The following is a 20472-nucleotide window of genomic DNA, read 5'->3' on the forward strand; positions in this document are numbered from 1 at the left end:
TGAAGCTACGGGGAGGAGTGAGACCGAGGCCTGTAAAAATTTCCTAGGGTCAGATGCACTGGTCAGATGGGATCAAGAAGGGAGATGACGGGGAGCACGGTTGGAGGAGATGGCCACCATGATGGGCATGCAGTCGGAGGAGATAACCTGTACCAGCGCCGATGAGGTGGAGAGAAGGACGGAGGCGATGCCAGGATGCGCCGGCTCGATGCGCCTGGTGCGTCGTCCCTCCCGCAAAGGCTGCTTGGAGATATGCGCTCTTCAGGCAGGAGGGAGCAGTAGTGTCACATGGGTAGGAGGGGGGCGGTGTTGCATCGGCTGGCGGCGTCGCGAGGACGGCCGCGGCTGGTTCAGAGGACGCAGCGGCGCAGGCGCCGGGGCAGTGCAGACGTGGGTGCGGTCACTCGGGTGCCGGTGCAGGCTCTATCTCCTGGATATCGCAGGACTGATGCCACGCTATGAGGGGTAACAATCGGCGATGGCGATCGTGCACAGAGGCGATGGAGCGGTGCAGTGCGGTGAGGTCATCGTGCATGGAAGAGACGTTGTTGGTGGGCGGCGTCTGGCACGAGGTCGCCGCCGTGGCAGACGGTGAGATCAAGGTCTAGGGCGTGGAATTTCCTTAGTTTGCTATCACACTTCCGTGATTGTAGGGACCGGTTGTTCGAGTACTACTTCCCTGTGAAGCACGGTCAGTCAACAAAAATGGCGAAGTGCACACCATTAAGGGATTAGCTTAATGATGGCTGTTAGATTGATAATTGTGCGCCTAATCGTATAGTATTGATTGGTTTGTGCGATGTTGTGGGACTAATTGCAGGGTGCGCCTAAGAAAGTTCTTGTTTGATTGTTTAATAGTAGTGGAGAGGAGATGAGGCTGAAATGACATCAGCCATGACGACCAAGGCCAGGCGTGCGCCAGCGGGCATAGAGCGGCATGTTTCCTCTTTGGTGCAAAGGAGGCATGCGCAGGTGCAGAGTCCCAAGGAATCAGCCAAACGTTGTTGTTTACGTGCAACAAGACCAGGACCGCCAGAACGATGGGATGGATGTCATTGTCGAGCCCACCATGACATCATGTTCAGAAGCTTTGCAGGCGAAGACCACCTTTTGTCAGGCTCAAATGCACTACTTGTCCCCTTTCAAAATTGGCCGTTGTGGGATCCCTTCCTGCCTAAGTTTTGGGGGAAGAGGACCGAGCCACTATAAATATAGCCTAACCACCACCGTAGAAGAGAGGGAATCATCCAGCCCTTGAGAGACAAGAACCCCGAGATCTCATCACAAGAACAGGCCTCCTGAGGCTGTTCTTCCCCTCGTACTAGTTCATCCTCAGCCCCCCGCGAGGCTAATCCACCACAACGTAGGAGTAGGGTTTTACACCGCAAGGTGGCCCAACCCTGGGTAAACTGCTATGTCCTTTTCCTTCCTATTCATCGAGCTAGGTCGTGAGAGCAGCGAGGCGAACGGTTTGAGAGGTTGAGTTCTTCGCGCACGCCCCAGAGTTCGAACCTTTCTTGGGCCTGTGGAGCCTAGAACTAACAATATTCGGTGACACCTGCATGCACGCACGCCCAGCCCCAGCAGAATTCAAATTTTGGTTGAATTTCAATGAAACTCGAACCACCATTTTCCGTCATTTGTCTAAGTGAAAGGAAAATGCATGTGTTGCACGAATGATTTTTATAGTTGATTAATATACATATGAATCGTCCTTTGGAGTAGATTGTTGATTTTCTGTAGCTTTGTTAATCTTGAGTTCCCTTGCTACTGCTGCTAGCCTATAACACTGGATTCAGTGAAATGAAGTTATAAATTTGAAATTAAGTTGTACTACTAATTCTGAAATGAAGTTGTAAATTTGTCTGAAATGAAGTTGTAAATTTGAAGCTACTTCTACTAGCATGTAACAACTTCTACTCCTAATTCTATAACTAGGCTTCTAAATATTTAGAGTAAATGGAACCTCTCTTTAGTTAACTGAAACCTTTTTCTGCCAATTTAACTGAAACCTTTTTCAGTTAGTTTAAATAATACCCTTTTCTGTTAACTGATTAGCATAGCCCTGTTTCTGTTGATTTAAATTAACTAAAACATTTTCAGTTACTTTAAATTAAACATGCAATGTAGATGTACTCATTTGATTCATTTGAAAAGATGAGTAATTCTTTTTCATTAACAGAAGCTTCTCATCTCTTTTCTTCTAGTTTCCTCTTTTCTCTTCTTCTCTTTGTTGTTGTTAAGTTAGGACTTGCTGATGATGATTGTTGTTGTTAGAAATTATGATTGCTTGTGTCTTAATTTTTTTCTTTTGTAATGATGATATGAAATGCCACGCAGGTCATTATTGGTGTTGCTGCTGTTGCTGTGGTTGTCGGAGGTGTTGCTGCCGTATCTGGTGGAGCTGCAGTCCGAGAAGGTCAAGGATGAGATCATCCTCGATGAGAACGACATCGAGCTCGTCTCCCACTCTGCCGCCCTCATCAACTAGGTGAATCAAACAGGACCCAGAACCTGTCTTTGTTCATGTGCATGTTGTGTTGCTTGAATAATTTGGTTGATGAGATGCAAATGATATTGCATCATGTTTGCTTATGCTCTTTGCGGAAACTAGTATGCTAGATGTTCTTAGAAATCATTGCAATGTCTTCAGATGTTGGATGTCAAGTGTTCTTTGTTTGTGATGCATATATGGCTCCTTGTGCTATTCAACATGATGCAAATAGGGCTACTTCTGTCGTTGTGATGTTGTTGTTTGTGGTTTGTCCAGTTTTGCCCTGTATAGTTGCTTCTTTCTCTTCATGTATTATTATGTGCCCCGTAATGCTTTGGTTTTTGCTTCCATATAATCTGCTTCTACATTCTGTTCCTGTGTAGTCTGATATGCAGTGATTCAGTTTGTGGTTCCACATAATCAATCTACTTCTATGCTTTGTTCTTGTATAATTTTCCTACTGTTCTTGTTGTTCTATGCGTTCGCCTTCTAGGGACAACATATATGTACTTTTCCTACTTGTTTTTCTTTATTTAAGATGGTAGCCTTCTATGTTCATTCTTTTTCAGGAGCTCCAGGCCTAATTTTTCGCCTTTATGTTCACTCTTTCACAGGAGCTTCAGGCCTAATTTTTTTGAGTGTGAAGCCATGAAGCCAAGTGCGAAGCAGTGAAGCCCTACTTAGGAAAGTGTTTTTTGGTTCTGTAGTAGACTGTAAATTTTAATATTGTAACGGATTGTAAAAGGCTACTGTAGTGTTATTTGATGAATTATATTTGTTTTGTCCTGTTTGAAATAGTGATTATGTATGTTGAAAACTTGACCAGTGGGACCCACTTATGAATATAATCTGAGAAATTTTCAAATTCCTGACACGTGGGATTGATGTATGGCATTATGACTAGTGGGAACCTTCTGAACAATGGTACCAGCTCCAAAATATAATGAGTGGAAATAGAAAACAAATTGATTGTAAGAAGGCCAGCCCAGAAATAAAGAAGTTGAAATATTGGGCTTGGCCCATGTAGCCCACAAGAATTGACTTGAAAAAAAGCTTGAATTGTTGGGGTTGGCCCATGTAAAGCATCGAATTGGACCGGGCTGATTCTAATCAACGACCTTTTTATTTGATCGCAATTTTTTCACGTCAGCTTGCCACGTCGGATCCGACATGGCCTATGCAGACAACCAACAACCAAAACAAAAGGTCGTTGATTCAACGGTCTTTTGTTTTGGTCGTTACCTCCAACGACCTTATCGTAGAGAAGGTCGTTAATTTTCATTAAAGACGTTCAGCTTTTGACCATCTATTTTTTATCACAAAAAGGTCGCAAATGAAAAGCAATGACCATTCAACGACCAATAGCGATGGTCGCATAATTCACATATTTCTTGTAGTGAGAGAAGATATTTTAAAATTGTTAAATGAAGGAAGCCATAAGAGCATCTACATCCGGACGCCTCAAATCAGTCTCAAACGCCTGAGCCGGCGGACCGGTCACTGATCGACCAAAAGACATACCCACCCGGGCACCTCAAACGCCCAGGCTATCCAATGCCCCACATATCCAGCCCAAATATAGAGCAGATATGTGGTTGCCTAGGTGCGCCTGTGCGCGTCTGCCACGTCACCCCAGCCCACCACCGACCCCACACCGTCCTCACAAAAAACTTCAATCCGTCCCCTCTGCGATCCCTAGCTCACTCGACTCTCCTCTCTCACTCATGTCCCCTCCTCCCCAATCTTCGATTTCGATCGAGTCCGACGACTCCGGCGAGATGTCGACCTCTGACATCGACTCAGGCTTAGACCTCGACGTCATTGCATCGAGCTATCCAAGGTGGACCCAGGGGGCATCTCTGGACATGCCCCGTCGCCGCTCCCGCGCCGACGCAGCGCAGAGGTCGGAGAAGACCCTCCCTACCCGCGCGCAGCTCCGCGAGGGCTAAGCAGTCCGCTCCGCCCCCACATTGTCCCCTTCGCCCGTCGGCCGCTGCTCTACAAGGGCAGCGGTGGGTGCTAGTCCCTGCACCGCCGGCTTGGACGCGCACGCCGGAATCAAAGGCACACGCCACCCGCCGCTAGAGGCAGCAGGCAAGGAGAAGGAACACGACAGAGCAATTCATGTGCCGCCGCCGCGGGCTGCCGGTGGTGCCTAGCGAGGACGAGCGGCTCCTCACTTGGGTCTATCGCCGGTCGCCAATGACCGTGGAGACGGACACTGGCCGGCCACGGAGAAAGAACGAGAAGGCGCTCCGGCTTGCCATTGAGCAGTCGGAGCGCGAGGCGGTGGAGGCGGCGGTGGAGGCGACTCGGGTGGCTAGGCTCAAGCGGCAGCATGATAGGGCCGTCCGGCGGATGAAGGGACTCATTGTCCTCTCCGACTCTTTGTCCGACGACGGCGACGACCACAGCTCCACCTTGGATGACTCTGATGATCCACCACCCGCCGCGGATGCCTACAACTACGTCGTTGACCGGGAGGGCAATAGCCTGGTGAGGAAGTGGTGATCCCGCTCCTTCTCCGTTTATATTATCATTTTTTAGTTGTTTAAGTTTAGAACTTGTCTCGCGATGAACTCTAGTAATCTTTTGGATGATGTTAAGTGGGTTTAAATACTGGCGATGTTACACGGGAACTTCGCGATGATGTTAAGTGGGTTTACCTGCATTCTTGTCCGTTTGATACCAAAAAAAATTAACCGTTGTTTGATCATGTAGAGTAGTTTTTTATACGATGATCATGTAGAATAGGTTTTTTTACGATGATCATGTAGAGTAGTTTATTATGTTGCATGCGTGGTATGAATATAAGGTGTCGGATACGAAGTACGGGGATGTGCGAGCCAGAACTTGAGGCCCTTGTTTGTTATCGCTTTTGAGGGGTCGGATTTGCTGTATTGGTAGATGCTCTAAGAAGACACGGCACACCAAGTCCGATCAGATTTCTCTGCCTTCATCAATCGCGCACCCATGACATCCCCGTGTCCCCCGCGATCGGCCGTCCTCGCTCCGCCGTCCCGGTCGAGCGTCTCCCGTCGCTCTGCCACCCGGCTGACATGATCGCCTCCTGTCCTCGCGCCGCGGAGTTCTGTCGCACAGCACGCCTGTGATCAACCGCCTTCGCGCCGCCGTCTCCGTAGAGGCACACAAAGGGAAGCCAATCGGCGGTCACATGTTCGTCTTCTCATTTTCCTAATATTCTTATTGTCCCGTTGCATCTCCTGCCAATTATCTCTTCTATCGTTGTTGCGCCTTTAGGTTGGGTGTATGTATCGTCTGAGATGTGTGTATTGGATGGGCTGCCGGTTCTCGAACCATTAATTTAGGCTACAGGTTTCAGTCATTTAGGCTAAATCAATTAGCCTTGTGGTAGTGAATCTGTCAACCTTTTGTTTCCATGGTAGGAACGGGATGAAAACATGATCATATTAATTGTTATGTATCCCCTCTGTCCCAAATTAGTTGTCTTATTAGATTTGTCCAGATAATGATGTACCTAACACTAAAACGTGTTTAGATACAGCCGTATCTAAATAAATTTAAGACAACTAATTCAGAACGGAGGGAATACTAGAATTATATGTAGAAGATACTTGATGTATTATTTCGTAACTGTGTAAATTATCCACATTCACACAATATATGGTAGTATGTAACTATGGTGGTAATGTGAGATTCACATGATCTGCTTCGTAGTTCCGTAATTTGGATTTTCAGTACAATTTTATAGCATTTGAAAGGATTTGAGACTAGTTGCATATGGCGGGATGGGAGATTTCTGTTAAGAAATCACGATTCATGATCAAAGCAATGTTTCTGCCTTTAGCATTTACTAGTTCTGTCCTCCTGGTGTTTTTTTCTTCTTCTGAAAGCTAACTACGAATGCAGTTTACTGCAGCGTACTTGAAAACTTGAAGCCGAAGTTTAACCCATTATTGGCTGTTCCTCATAGTTACCACCTGTATTCTAAGTTCCTAACACAGTCAGTTTAGAAAATACCAGAGATACTCTACAAAACTGTACGATGCTAACCATGTAGAATCATCCAGCCAGCCTCTTGTGATGTTTTATGAACATTTGACCATCCACAAGCAGAAAAGTATTACATGGTAATAGATGCAACAGATGCTCAGATGGATCCAATAGTTATGCGAAAATGAATGATGTAGAATCATGCCAGACCTCCTTTATCAATTGGCTTTCTTATACAACATTAATTTAACAGATCTGGTAATGTTACTTTGATGCTGAAAAAGAGTGCGTCCATGGCTCCGGAGAAGGGACCAAACACTGAAGAATGTGTGGAAAAAACTATTAAGGTCACAAGGTCCAAGGACCTTCAGCTTCACCATCTACCTCTTGTAAGTAAATTGCTTAGCCCTCTACACCCTGTAAAAAAATTCATGATTTGTCTGTGTGGCACACACGCATACGCCTGGTGGGTTAAAACACACTGAGGAATTCTGTCGAGTTAATTTTGCATCTTCTGCAGGATGTTTTACGCTGCATACTGTCACGATTGACACTGAAAGAAGCTGTACGGATGAGCATACTGTCTAGGAAGTGGGAACGGCGCTTTGGAAATGCTGCCCAAAACTAGTGTTCACCAGAGCCACAATGCGCAGCAGCAATGCCATGTTAGGCCGCCAAAAAACCTCGAAGACAAGGTTCGTCAGGCGTATCAACAGCATCCTGCAGCAGCTACAATCAGCTAGCCTGAATAAGTTTGTGGTCAAGTTCGCGCTTCGGAAAAGGCACACGGCTCACATTGATAGATGGGTCAACTTTTCTGTCGCATCAAGAACAAAACATTTGGTTCTTGATTTATGTCCAGGAATGAAAGTTAGTAGTATCGACACAGATGACATGTACACCTTCCCACTCCATCTTTTTGATGCCAGTAGTGGTTCTTGTGTCAAGTCTCTTCGTCTAGGGTTCGTCTATTTAATGCCACTCCCTGATCTCTGCGGATTTGCGAACCTTAAGAAACTCTCTCTGCATATGGTGACCATCACAGGGGAATTCTCGTGCTTGGTCCCAGTATGTGCTGTTCTTGAGTGGCTAAGCATCACCAGATGCAGAATGGCTGGGCTAAGCATAGCGCAGGAACTAAGCCAGCTGCATTATCTATGCGTGCAGTTCTGTTTCCTGCTGAAGTTAGAAATCCGGGCTCCAAACCTTGTCACCTTCATGTTCAACGATCATGCTATACCTATCATGCTTGGTGAACCTCTGAAAATTTCAGAGGCGACGATTGGTTTGTTTTCGTCCTCCGACTGTTTCAATTATGTCTTCACTGATCTTGTCAATGCTCTTTCACATGTGCAGTCTCTCTCCATAAACTTCAAAATTAACACCGAGGTCTGTTCTGCCTTCATGGTTTTGCTTCCATTTCTTTATGCTGTACGAGGAGGTCATTGTTTGTCTCACATTTGCCATTTGCTAATGTTACAGGTGCTGGGGTTTGTGAAAAATCCTACCAGACTTACCAATCTGAGACTTATGATCTTGAAGATAGATATTTCTGGGTGGCCAGAAACTACTGGTGGAATTCTTCGTTTGGCTTACATTTTGAAGCTAGCCCCCTTTTTGGAAGAGTTGGTACTCCATGTAAGTGTGTTCTCATATTACCATGCAAAATGCAAACATGAACTTGGGTACATTTAGTAAAAAAAAAACGAAAAGGTAGGTTGAAAAAATGTGAATAAAGTTCATAGATGTAGATGCACATCCAAATTTTGGTGGGAAGAAATATATCCATTTGTGTGATGCACCCAAAAAACTGACATATGCTTTTCACTATACTTTGTAAATTTATATAAATAGTTCAACAATATATATATCTATCATTTTGTTTAAACTCATAGCTCAGGACTTTCAGACCTTGGAGGTGCTACTTTATAATTTTGTTTAAACTCCTGGTGCAGATGCACCAAGAAAGTCTTAAAAGGCACCACCAAAGAAAACTCGTTTTCCGCATAACATTTTGTGCATTGTTATATTCTTGCAAAAATATGAGATATGATAACAAGCAACTATTTTTCCACTCTATATTTTTTTGAAAAAAATCCACACTATGTTTTTTTTGAAAAATCTGTTAATTATACGTCACAAAAAAAATCATGCAGATGTATTATCTTAACTTGGCAATTCCTGTCTTGCAAACAATTGAGGATACCTCCCCGCCTCATCCGCACAGTCATCTGAAGACTATCCGAATGACCGGGTTTTACGGTTTGCATGGTCAGCTTGAGCTAGCACTCTATCTGCTTCGGAATGCGACTTCTCTCAAGTGTATGGTCATAGATCCTGTGGTGAGAAACAGCTCATACATTCCACCTCTGGTGGTAGCAGAGAAACAAATATATCAAGGCAGGATAACGGCCAGGACTAAACTTTGGAGGAACAACGAGTTCAGAGGCGTCCTTGAAATTCTGTGAAAAGGGAAAGAAGTATCTGAATTGCCTGCATCTTTATGCCGGTTTAATGAATTGAGACGGTGACTGATACCCGGAGGAAGGTGCTCACAAGCAAGTCATACGATACGAGTATGTGTACCTTTATAGTCTGTTTGTTAAGACTAGATGAACGGCAGAGATGGTGCCTCATTTAAATAAGATGACTCTGGATACTGGTTACAGCATATGTGTTATTATGAAGTTTTAAGAGCTTTGGTTTATTTGTTTGTTCTTGAGAGATTGTTTGTATTTCATATTTTGTTTATTTGTTTGTTCTTGAGGTCCTGCTTGGTCGAGAAATGGGTGTCTACAGCTGAATGCTGATCAACTACTACTCTTTACTCTTACAAGGATTTACCGGGACAACCTTATATTCTGCTTCTCTTCTGAAGTCTGTCTCCATGGTCATGGGTTGTTCACATGGTTTTGGAATATATAAGCTAAGGTTTCACACTGAATGCCGCTTATGTCCACCGCAAATTGGAGTGTGTGACACATCTACCTTTTGGATGTGTGCATCTTGCAGTATTGCAGGATGTAGAGGCCGGGAGGATGATCCTCCCATCGTCTAAAAACATACACTGGATCTACACGCTTGGCATGTTTCTTGCAATTGCAATTGTGTGCATGAAGGATTGATCTATTGAAACTACTGCTTTACTATGCTTTTTTGCGATGGTACTGGTTTACTATGCTCATTGCAAAAATAAAGTGTGTACATTTTTATGAGTAAGTTGGCTAAACTAGGGCATAATTGTAATGTAAATGGAGATTGGACTAGACAAGTATATAGTAGCTGATAGTGCACCTCAGATCATCTCCAAGGATTCTACTCATCTGTCACCCCCATATATTCTCAAAAAAAATTTGTCACCCCCATATATGCATCTGAGAGCCATCAACCAAATTTGTTCTTCTAGTTTGTCTCTTCTTCTACAACATCTATATACTTCATATTTGTCTTGGATCACAATATTCAAATATAAATATTACAGCACATATAATTCAAAGACAATTCAAATTCAATATTTCAAACATCACCATCCAAATTTTGCTTCTCTGTGGAAGCACTTGAGTTCTTGAGGGATGCTACATGAGTTTGTCACTTGGGGCACATGCTGAGAAATTGGTAACAATGAACCAAATGGAATGCCCTCCCCCCCCTCCCCCCTAAGAATGCCAAAGATCTATGCAATAGATACGCAACAGAGGTAGCAAACATCAAACATAAACATTGCAATAAGAAAGAACTTACATGTTCTAGAGCCACTTGCATTTCTATGATTTAATTGTTCAAAAGCTTTGCAATACTTGTTTGCATTGATCTTGAATTAAACCCCGCATGTGGGCAAGTGAATTCTTTCATTCCCAGGACGTCGCAGGTGCCCCTCAAAGCTTGATGGTAGTGGCAGTAAGGGTCTATTGTGCACATTTGGCGTTCATGATCACCTTCATGGCATCGTCGACCTCCATGATGTTGTTGTTCTCCAAGTAGGCCATGCTCTAGCTAGTCGCACATCAAGGCGGGGGAGGGTGGAGGCCCAACGATGGTCACCGCGTTGCTGGTTGTCTTGTGTCTCTTTTGTTGGGGAACATTGCATGGAAAGCAAAAAAATTCTATGCACACGCAAGATCTATCCATGGAGATGCATAGCTACGAAAGGGGGAGAGCATCTACATACCCTTGTAGATCGCTAAGCGGAAGCGTTTATCAACGCGGTTGATGTAGTCGTACACCTTATGATCTGTCTCGATCAAGTACTAAACGTACGGAACCTCCGCGTTCAGCACACGTTCAACTCAATGCGTCCACGCCTTCTCGATCCAGCAAGAGAGGCGAAGTTGTAGATGAGTTCCAGCAGCATGAAGGCATGGTGACAGATCTGGTGAAACTATCCGCACAGCTTCGCCAAGCACAACGGATATGGACGGAGGAGAAACTAGAACTGGAGGGAGACCGGGCGCCGCACACGGCTTGGGGATCATGGTGTGTGTTTGAAGGAAATATACCCTAGAGGCAATAATAAAGTTTTTATTTTATATTTCCTTATTTCATGATTAATTTTTATTATTCATGCTAGAATTGTATTAACCGGAAACTTGATACATGTGTGGATACATATATAGACAAAATACAGTGTCCCTAGTAAGCCTCTACTAAACTGGCTCGTTGATCGAAGATGGTTAAGTTTCCTAACCATAGACATGTGTTCTCATTTGATAAACGGGATCACATCATTAGGAGAATGATGTTATGTATAAGACCCATTCATTCAGTTTTATTGCTATTGCTTTCTTCATGTCATATACATATTCCTTTGATTATGAGATTATGCAAATCCCAGATACTGGAGGAATATCATGTGTGCTATCAAACGTCACAACATAACTGGGTGATTATAAAGATGCACTGGAGGTATCTCCAAAGGTGTTTGTCGGGTTGGCATAGATCAAGATTAGGATTTGTCACTCTGAGTATCGGAGAGGTATCTCTGGGCCCTCTCGGTAATGCACATCATAAGAAGCCTTGTAAGCAAAGTGACTAATGAGTTAGTTGCGGGATGATGTATTACGGAACAAGTAAAGAGACTTTCCGATAACGAGATTGAACTAGGTATGAAGATACCGATGATCGAATCTCGGGCAAGTAACATATCGATGACAAAGGGAATAACATATGTTGTCATTACAGTTCGAACGATAAAGATCTTCGTAGAATATGTAGGAGCCAATATGAGAATCCAGGTTCCGCTATTGGTTATTGAACGGAGAGGTGTCTCGGTCATGTCTACATAGTTCTCGAACCCGTAGGGTCGGCATGCTTAATGTTTGATGACAATTTTGTCTTATATGAGTTAGGTGATTTGGTGACCAAATGTTGTTCGGAGTCCCGGACGAGATCAAGAACATGATGAGGAGTCTCGAAATGGTCGAGAGGTAAAGATTGATATATAGGATGATGGTATTCGGATACCAGAAGTGTTCCTGAGGGTACCGGGTACATATCGGGTCATTGGAAGGGGTTCCAGGCACCCCCCCTTGGCAAAGATATGTGCCTAATGGGCCAAGAGGGGAAACACAGCATCCAGTAGGGGCTGTTGCACCCCCCATATGGGCCGCACCTGAGGGGAAGGAAAGAGGGGAATAAAGAAAGGAAGGGGAGGGATTCAGCCTCCCTCTTCCTTCCCTCCTCCCTCCTCCTTCCTTTCCCCTCTGGTGAATATGGAAGGGGGAAGGCCGAATTGGGGGAGGCGCCCAAGTAGGATTCCTCCTACTTGGGGCGCCCCCTGCTGATCCCCTTCCTCTCCCACCTATATATACATGGGGAGGGGGCGCCTAGAACACACAACAACATCTGTTAGCCGTGTGCGGCACCCCCCTCCATAGTTTATGCCTCCGGTCATATTCTCGTAGTGCTTAGGCGCAACCCTACGCGGATCACTTCACCATCACCGTCACCACGCCATCATGTTGACGAAACTCATCTACTTCCTCAACACTCTGCTGGATCAAGAGTTTGAGGGACGTCATTGAGCCAAACGTGTGTAGAACTAGGAGGTGTCGTACGTTCGGTGCTTGATCGGTCGAAGCGAGAAGAGGTTCGACTACATCAACCGCATTGTACGCTTCCTCTTTCGGTCTACAAGGGTACACAGACACAGCCTCCCCCTCTCGTTGCTATGCATCTCCTAGATAGATCTTGCATGAACGTAGGATTTTTTTTTGAAATTGCATGCTAAGTTCCACAACAGTGGCATCCAAGCCAGGTCTATGCATAGATGATATGCACAATTAGAACACAAAGAGTTGTGGGAGGTGATCGTCATACTACTTACCACCAACGTCTTATTTTGATTCGGCGGTATTGTTGGATGAAGCGGCCCGGACCAACCTTACATGACCACGTTCATGAGACCGGTTCCACCGACAGACATGCAACTAGTTTTGCATAAAGGTGGCTGGCAGGTGTCTGTTTCTCCTACTTTAGTTGAATCAAATTTGACAGCGGCCCGTCCTTGTTGAAGGTTAAAACAGCAAACTTGATAAATCACCATTGTGGTTTTTATGCTGTAGGTAAGAACGGTTCTTGCTAGAAGCCCGTAGCAGCCACGTCAAACTTGCAACAACAAAGTAGAGGACATCTAACTTTTTTTAGGGCATGTTGTGATGTGATATGGTCAAGACATTATGTGATATACGTTGTTGTATGAGATGATCAGGTTTTGTAAAAGTTATCGGCAACTGGCAGGAGCCTTATGCTTGTCTATTTATTGTATGAAATGCAAACGCCATGTAATTGATTTACTTTATGACTAAGCAGTAGCGATAGTTGTAGAAGCAATTGTTGCGAGATGACCACGACGCTACGATGGAGATCAAGGTGTTGAGCTAGTGACGATGGAGATCATGATGATGCTTTGGAGATGGAGATCAAAAGCACAAGATGATGATGGCCATATCATGTCACATATTCTGATTGCATGTGATGTTTATCTTTTATGCATCTTATTTTGCTTAGTACGGCGGTAGTTTTATAAGATGATCCCTTAACTAAATTTCAAGGTATAAGTGTTCTCCCTGAGTATGCACCATTGTGACAGTTCTTCGTGCCGAGACACACGTGATGATCGGGTGTGATAGGATCTATGTTCACATACAATGGGTGCAAGACAGTTTTGCACATGCAGAATACTCGGGTTAAACTTGACGAGCCTAGCATGTACAGACATGGCCTCGGAACACTTGAGACTTAAAGGTCGAATGTGAATCATATAGTAGATATGATAAAACATAGAGATGTTCACCATTGATGAATACTCCATCTCACGTGATGATCAGACATGGTTTAGTTGATTTGGATCACGTATCATTTAGATGACATGAGGGATGTCTATCTAAGCGAAAGTTCTTAAGTAATATGATTAATTGAACTTTAATTTATCATGAACTTAGTCCTGATAGTATTTGCAAATTATGTTGTAGATAAATAGCTCGCGTTGTAGCTCCCCTATGTTTTTTGATATGTTCCTAGAGAAAACTAAGTTGAAAGATGATAGTAGCAATGATGCGGACTGGGTCCATGATCTTAGGATTATCCTCATTGCTGCACAGAAGAATTATGTCCTTGATGCACCGCTAGGTGACAAACCTATTGCAGGAGTAGATGCAGACATTATGAATGTTTTGGCAAGCTCGATATGATGACTACTTGATAGTTTAGTACACCATGCTTTACGGCTTAGAGTCGGGACTTCAAAAACGTTTTGAACGCCATGGAGCATATGAGATGTTCCAAGAGCTGAAATTGGTATTTCAGACTCATGCCCATGTCGAGAGGTATGAGACCTCTGACAAGTACTTTGCCTACAAGATAGAGGAGAATAGCTCAGCCAGTGAGCATGTGCTCAGAATGTCTGGGTACGACAATCACCTGAATCAAGTGGGAGTTAATATTCTAGATAAGATAGTGATTGACAAAGTTCTCTAGTCACTATCACCAAGCTATTAGAACTTTGTGAAGAACTATAATATGTAGGGGATGATGAAAATGACTCCCGAGCTTTTTGCGATGCTGAAATCGGCAAATGTAGAAATCAAGAAAGAGCATCAAGTGTTGATGGTTAACAAGACCACTAGTTTCAAGAAAAAGGGCAAGGGAAAGAAAGGGAACTTCAAGAAGAATGGCAATCAAGTTGTCACTCCCGTGAAGAAGCCCAAAGCTGGACCTAAGCCTGAAACTAAGTGCTTCTACTACAAAGGAAATGGTCACTAGAAGCGGAACTACCCCAAATATTTGGCGGATAAGAAGGATGGCAAAGTGAACAAATGTATATTTGATATACATATTATTGATGTGTACCTTACTAGTTCTCGTAGTATCCCCTGGGTATTTGATACCTATTCAGTTGCTAAGATTAGTAACTCAAAACAGGAGTTGCAGAATAAATGGAAACTAGTTGAGGGTGAAGTGATGATGTGTGTTGGAAGTGGTTCCAAGATTGATATGATCATCATTTCACACTCCCTATACTTTCGGGATTAGTGTTGAACCTAAATAAATGTTATTTGGTGTTTGTGTTGAGCATGAACAAGATAGGATCATGCTTATTGCAATACGGTTATTCATTTAAGACAAAGAACAATTGTTATTCTATTTACATGAACAAAACCTTCTATGGTCATACACCCAATGTTAATGGTTTATTAAATCTCGATCGTAGTGATACATATATTCATAATAATGATGCCAAAAGATGCAAAGTTGATAATGATAGTGCAACATACTTATGGCACTGCCGTTTAGGTCATATTGGTGTAAAGCGCATGAAGAAACTCCATGCTGATGGGCTTTTTGGAATCACTTGATTATGGATCATTTGATACTTGCGAACCATGTCTCATGGGCAAGATGACTAAAAATCCGTTCTCCGGAATAATGGAGTGAGCCAGTGATTTATTGGAAATAATACATACCGATGTATGTGGTCTGATGAGTGTTGAGGCACGCGATGGGTATCATTATTTTCTGACCTTCACAAATGCTTTGAGCAGATATGGGTATATCTACTTAATGAAACACCAGTTTGAAATATTTGAAAAGTTCAAAGAATTCAGAGTGAAGTGTAGATCATCAGAACAAGAAAATAAAGTTTCTATGATCTGATCACGGAGGCAAATATTCGAGTTATGAGTTTGTCCTTCATTTAAAACAATGTGGAATAGTTTCACAACTCACGCCACCTGGAACACCACAGCGTAATGGTGTGTCCGAACGTCGTAACCGTACTTTATTAGATATGGTGCAATCTATAATTTCTCTTACTAATTTACCAATATCATTTTGGGGTTATGCAATAGAGACAACTGCATTCACATTAAATAGGGCACCGTCTAAATCCGTTGAGACGACACCGTATTAACTGTGGTTTGGCAATAAACCTAAGCGGTCGTTTCTTAAAGTTTGGGGTTGTGACACTTATGTTAAAAGGCTTTAGCCTGATAAGCTCGAACCCAAATCGAAGAAGTGCGTCTTCATAGGATACCCTAAGGAAACAATTGGGTACACCTTCTACCATAGATCCGAAGGCAAGATCTTTTTTGCCAAGAATGGAACCTTTCTAGAGGAGTTTCTCTCGAAAGAAGTGAGTGGGAGGAAAGTAGAACTTGATGAGGTAATTGTACCTTCTCTCAATTTGGAAAGTAGCTCATCCGAGAAATCCGTTCTCGTGATGCCTACACCAACTAGGGAGGAAGCTAATGATGATGATCATGAAACTTCAGATCAAGTTACTACGGAACCTTGTAGGTCAACCAGAACACGATCAACACCAGAGTGGTACAGTAATCCTATTCTGGAAGTCATGTTACTAGACCATGACAAACCTACGAACTATGAAGAAGCTCTGATGAGCCCAGATTCTGATAAATGGCTTGAGGCCATGAAATCCGAGATAGGATCCATGTATGAGAACAAAGTGTGAACTTTGGTGGATTTGCCCGATGATTGGCGACCCATAGAGAATAAATGGATCTTCAAGAAGAAGACTGACACTGATGGTAATGTTACTGTCTATAAATCTTGACTTGTCGCAAAAGGATTTCGACAAGTTCAAGGAGTTGACTACGATGAGACTTTGTCACCCGTAACGATGCTTAAGTCTGTCTGAATCTGGCAAATGGATGTCAAAACTGCATTCCTTAAATAGGTATCTCTAAGAAGAGTTGTATATGATGCAACCAGAAGGTTTTGTCAATCCTAAAGGTGCTAACAAGGTGTGCAAGCTCCAGCCATCCATCTATGGACTGGTGCAAGCATCTTGGAGTTGGAATATACGCTTTGACGAGGTGATCAAAGCATATGGTTTTATACAGACATATGGTGAAGCTTGTATTAACAAGAAAGTGAGTGGGAGCTCTGTAGCATTTCTGATATTATATGTGGATGACACATTGTTGATTGGAAATGATATAGAATTTTTGGATAGCATAAAAGGATACTTGGATAAGAATTGTTTCAATTAAAGACCTCAGTGAAGCTGCTTACATACTGGCCATCAAGATCTATAGAGATAGATCAAGATGCCTCATAAGACTTTCAATGAGTACATACCATGATAAGATTTTGAAGGAGTTCAAAATGGATCAGTCAAAGGAGTTCTTGCCTGAGTTGTAAGGTATGAAGTTGAGTAAGACTCAAAGCCCGACCAAGGCAGAAAAATAGAGAGAGAATGAAAGTCATTCCCTATGCCTCAGCCATAGGTTCTATAAAGCATGCCATGCTGTGTACCAGACCAAATGTGTGCCTTGCCATGAGTTTGGCAAGGGGGTAATATAGTGATCCGGGAGTAGATCACTGGTGTCGGATTTCGGGTTCCGCAAACCCTTGAGAGGATTGAACTCTGGGGTGCGTCTAGAGATCTCAACCTACCCAGCCTGCTACTCGCGAAACCTCACAACCTAGCGCGTCGAGATCGAAGGGAAATAAAGACAGAAAGACACACCAGTTTATCCTGGTTCAGGCCACCTTGCGGTGTAATACCCTACTCTAGCTTTGTAGTGGATTGCCTCGAGGGGCTGAGGATGAACTAGTACAGTGGTTGAATAGCCTTAGGAGGTGAGGTGTTCTTGAGCTCAAGTGAGCTGGTGAGATGGTGAGGGTGGAATGGATTCGATCCCGCTTCCCTCTTCTCTGGTGGTGGCTAGGTCCTATTTATAGTGGCCTTGGTCCTCTTCCCAAATGTTGGCGGGAGGGATCCCACAATGGTCAGATTTGAAGGGACACAAGAAGTACATCCTATCCTAACTAAAGTGGTCTTTTCCTGCAAAAGCCTTTGCTCGTGACGCTACGGTAGGCTCGGCGATGACCTCCGTCCAGTCGTCCTGGCGGTCTTGGTCTTGTTGCACTAGAATGGTAACCTTTGGTTGATTCCTCGGGACTCCGCGCCTGCTGCTTTCCTCCTTTGCACCAAAGAGGAAACTGGTACATTGCGCCCACTGGCGCCTGCGTGGCCTTGGTTGTCATGGCTCTCATAAACTGAGCCTCGTGAGGTGCACCTTGCATAGAAATCTCCGCTCCTCGGGAGCCAGCCTAAGGATGCCGATCCACTTGGAGGTCTTGGTGTCGTCCTCCCTACGAGGCTTGGCCCCTCATGAGGGTCTTGAGTTGTTGATGCTGGAGCTGGGCCGTACCAGGCCGTCGATGGAGCCACACCGTGGGCCGTGGGCAGGCAGGTCTGGGCACCCCCGTATCCAGAACGTAGACAACTAGATAACAGTCAAAATTATCCTTAGTTACCTTAAAATGACTAAGGAAATATTTCTCGGTTATGTAGGTGATAAAGAGTTCGTCATAAAGAGTTAAGTCGATGCAATCTTTGACACTCATCTAGATGACTCTAATCTAAAGCTAGATACGTATTGAACGTGGGAGCAATTAGCCAAAGTATCTCTATGCAGAGCATTGTAGACATAGAAATTTGCAAAATACATAAGAATCTGAATGTGACAGACCCGTTGACTAAGCCTCTCTCATAAGGAAAAAATGATCACACCTTAGTACTCTTTGGGTGTTAATCACATGACAATGTGAACTAGATTCTTGACTTTAGAAAATCCTTTGGGTGTTGGTCACATGGCGATGTGAACTATGGATGTTAATCACACGACGATGTGAACTATTGGTGTTAAATCACATGGCGATGTGAACTAGATTATTGACTCTAGTGCAAGTGGGAGACTGAAGGAATTATGCCCTAGAAGCAATAATAAAGTTGTTATTTTATATTTCCTTATTTCATGATAAATGTTTATTATTCATGCTAGAATTGTATTAATCGGAAACTTGATACATGTGTGGATACATAAACGAAATACCGTGTCCCTGGTAAGCCTCTACTAGACTAGCTCGTTCATCAAAGATGGTTAAGTTTCCTAACCATAGACATTTGTTGTCATTTGATAAATGGTATCACATCATTACGAGAATGATGTGATGGACAAGACCCATTCGTTAGCTTAGCATTATGATCATTCAAATTTATTGCTATTGCTTTATTCATGTCATATACATATTCCTTTGACTATGAGATTATGCAACTCCCAGATACCAGAGGAATAACTTGTGTGCTATCAAACATCACAACGTAACTAGGTTATTATAAAGATGCTCTACAGGTATCTCTGAAGGTGTTTGTTGGGTTGGCAGAGATCAAGATTAGGATTTGTCACTCCGAGTATCGGAGAGGTATCTCTGGGCCCTCTCGGTAATACACATCATAAGAAGCCTTGCAAGCAAAGTGACTAATGAGTTAGTTGCGGGATGATATATTACAGAACGAGTAAAGAGACTTGCCGGTAACGAGATTGAAATAGGTATCAAGATACCGACTATCGAATCTCGGGCAAGTGACATACCGATGAAAAAGGGAATAATGTATGTTGTCATTATGGTTCGACCGATAAAGATCTTCATAGAATATGTAGGATCCAATATGAGCATCTAGGTTCCGCCATTAGTTATGTCTACATTGTTCTCGAACCCATAGGATCTGCACGCTTAACGTTCGATGAGGATTTTGTATTATATGAGTTATGTGATTTGGTGACCGAATGTTGTTCAAAGTCCCGGATGAGATCACAGATATGATGAGGAGTCTCAAAATGGTTGAGAGGTGAAGATTGATATATAGGACGATGGTACTCGGACACAGGAAGTGTTCCGGAGGGTACCGGGTACATATCGGGTCACTGAATGTGGTTCCGGGCACCACCCCGGCAAAGATATGGGCCTAATGGGCCAAGAGGGGAAACACACGGCAGCCAGCAGGGGCTGTTGCGCCCCCCATATGGGCCGCACCTTAGAGGAAGGAAAGAGGGGAAGAGAGAAAGGAAGGGGAGGGATTCGGCCTCCCTCTTCCTTCCCTCCTCCCTTCTCCTTCCTTTCCCCTCCGATGAATAAGGAAGCGGGGAGGCCGAATTGGGGGAAGTGCCCAAGTAGGATTCCTCCTACTTGGGGCGCCCCCTGCCGCTCCCCTCCCTCTCCCACCTATATATACATGGGGAGGGGGCGCCTAGAACACACAACAACATATGTTAGCCGTGTGCGGCGCCCCATCCACAGTTTACGCCTCCGGTCATATTCGCGTATAGTGCTTAGGCGAAGCCCTGTGCGGATCACTTCACCATCACCAACACCACGCCATTGTGCTGACAGAACTCATCTACTTTCTCGACACTCTGCTGGATCAAGAGTTCGAGGGACATCATCGAGCCGAACGTGTGCAGAGCTCGGAGGTGTCATATGTTCGGTGCTTGATCCGTCGGAACGAGAAGAAGTCCGACTACATCAACCGCATTGCCAAACGCTTCCGCTTCCGGTCTACTGGGGTACATAGACACAGTCTCCCCCCTCTCGTTGCTATGCATCTCCTAGATAGATCTTGCGTGAGCGTATGAATTTTTCTGAAATTGCATGCTACGTTCCCCAATAGTGTTTCCCTTGTCCCTCTTCTCATATAT

General features: G+C 43.9%; 1 pseudogene; it reads left to right on the plus strand.

Moving 5' to 3' along the window:
• Positions 1-5319: 5319 nt before the first annotated feature.
• On the plus strand, positions 5320-9181 carry LOC123185849 (F-box/FBD/LRR-repeat protein At1g13570-like; annotated as a pseudogene).
• The last annotated feature ends 11291 nt before the right edge of the window (positions 9182-20472 follow it).

The sequence above is a fragment of the Triticum aestivum genome, chromosome 2A, assembly GCF_018294505.1.
Source record: "Triticum aestivum cultivar Chinese Spring chromosome 2A, IWGSC CS RefSeq v2.1, whole genome shotgun sequence".
Lineage (NCBI taxonomy): Eukaryota > Viridiplantae > Streptophyta > Magnoliopsida > Poales > Poaceae > Triticum > Triticum aestivum.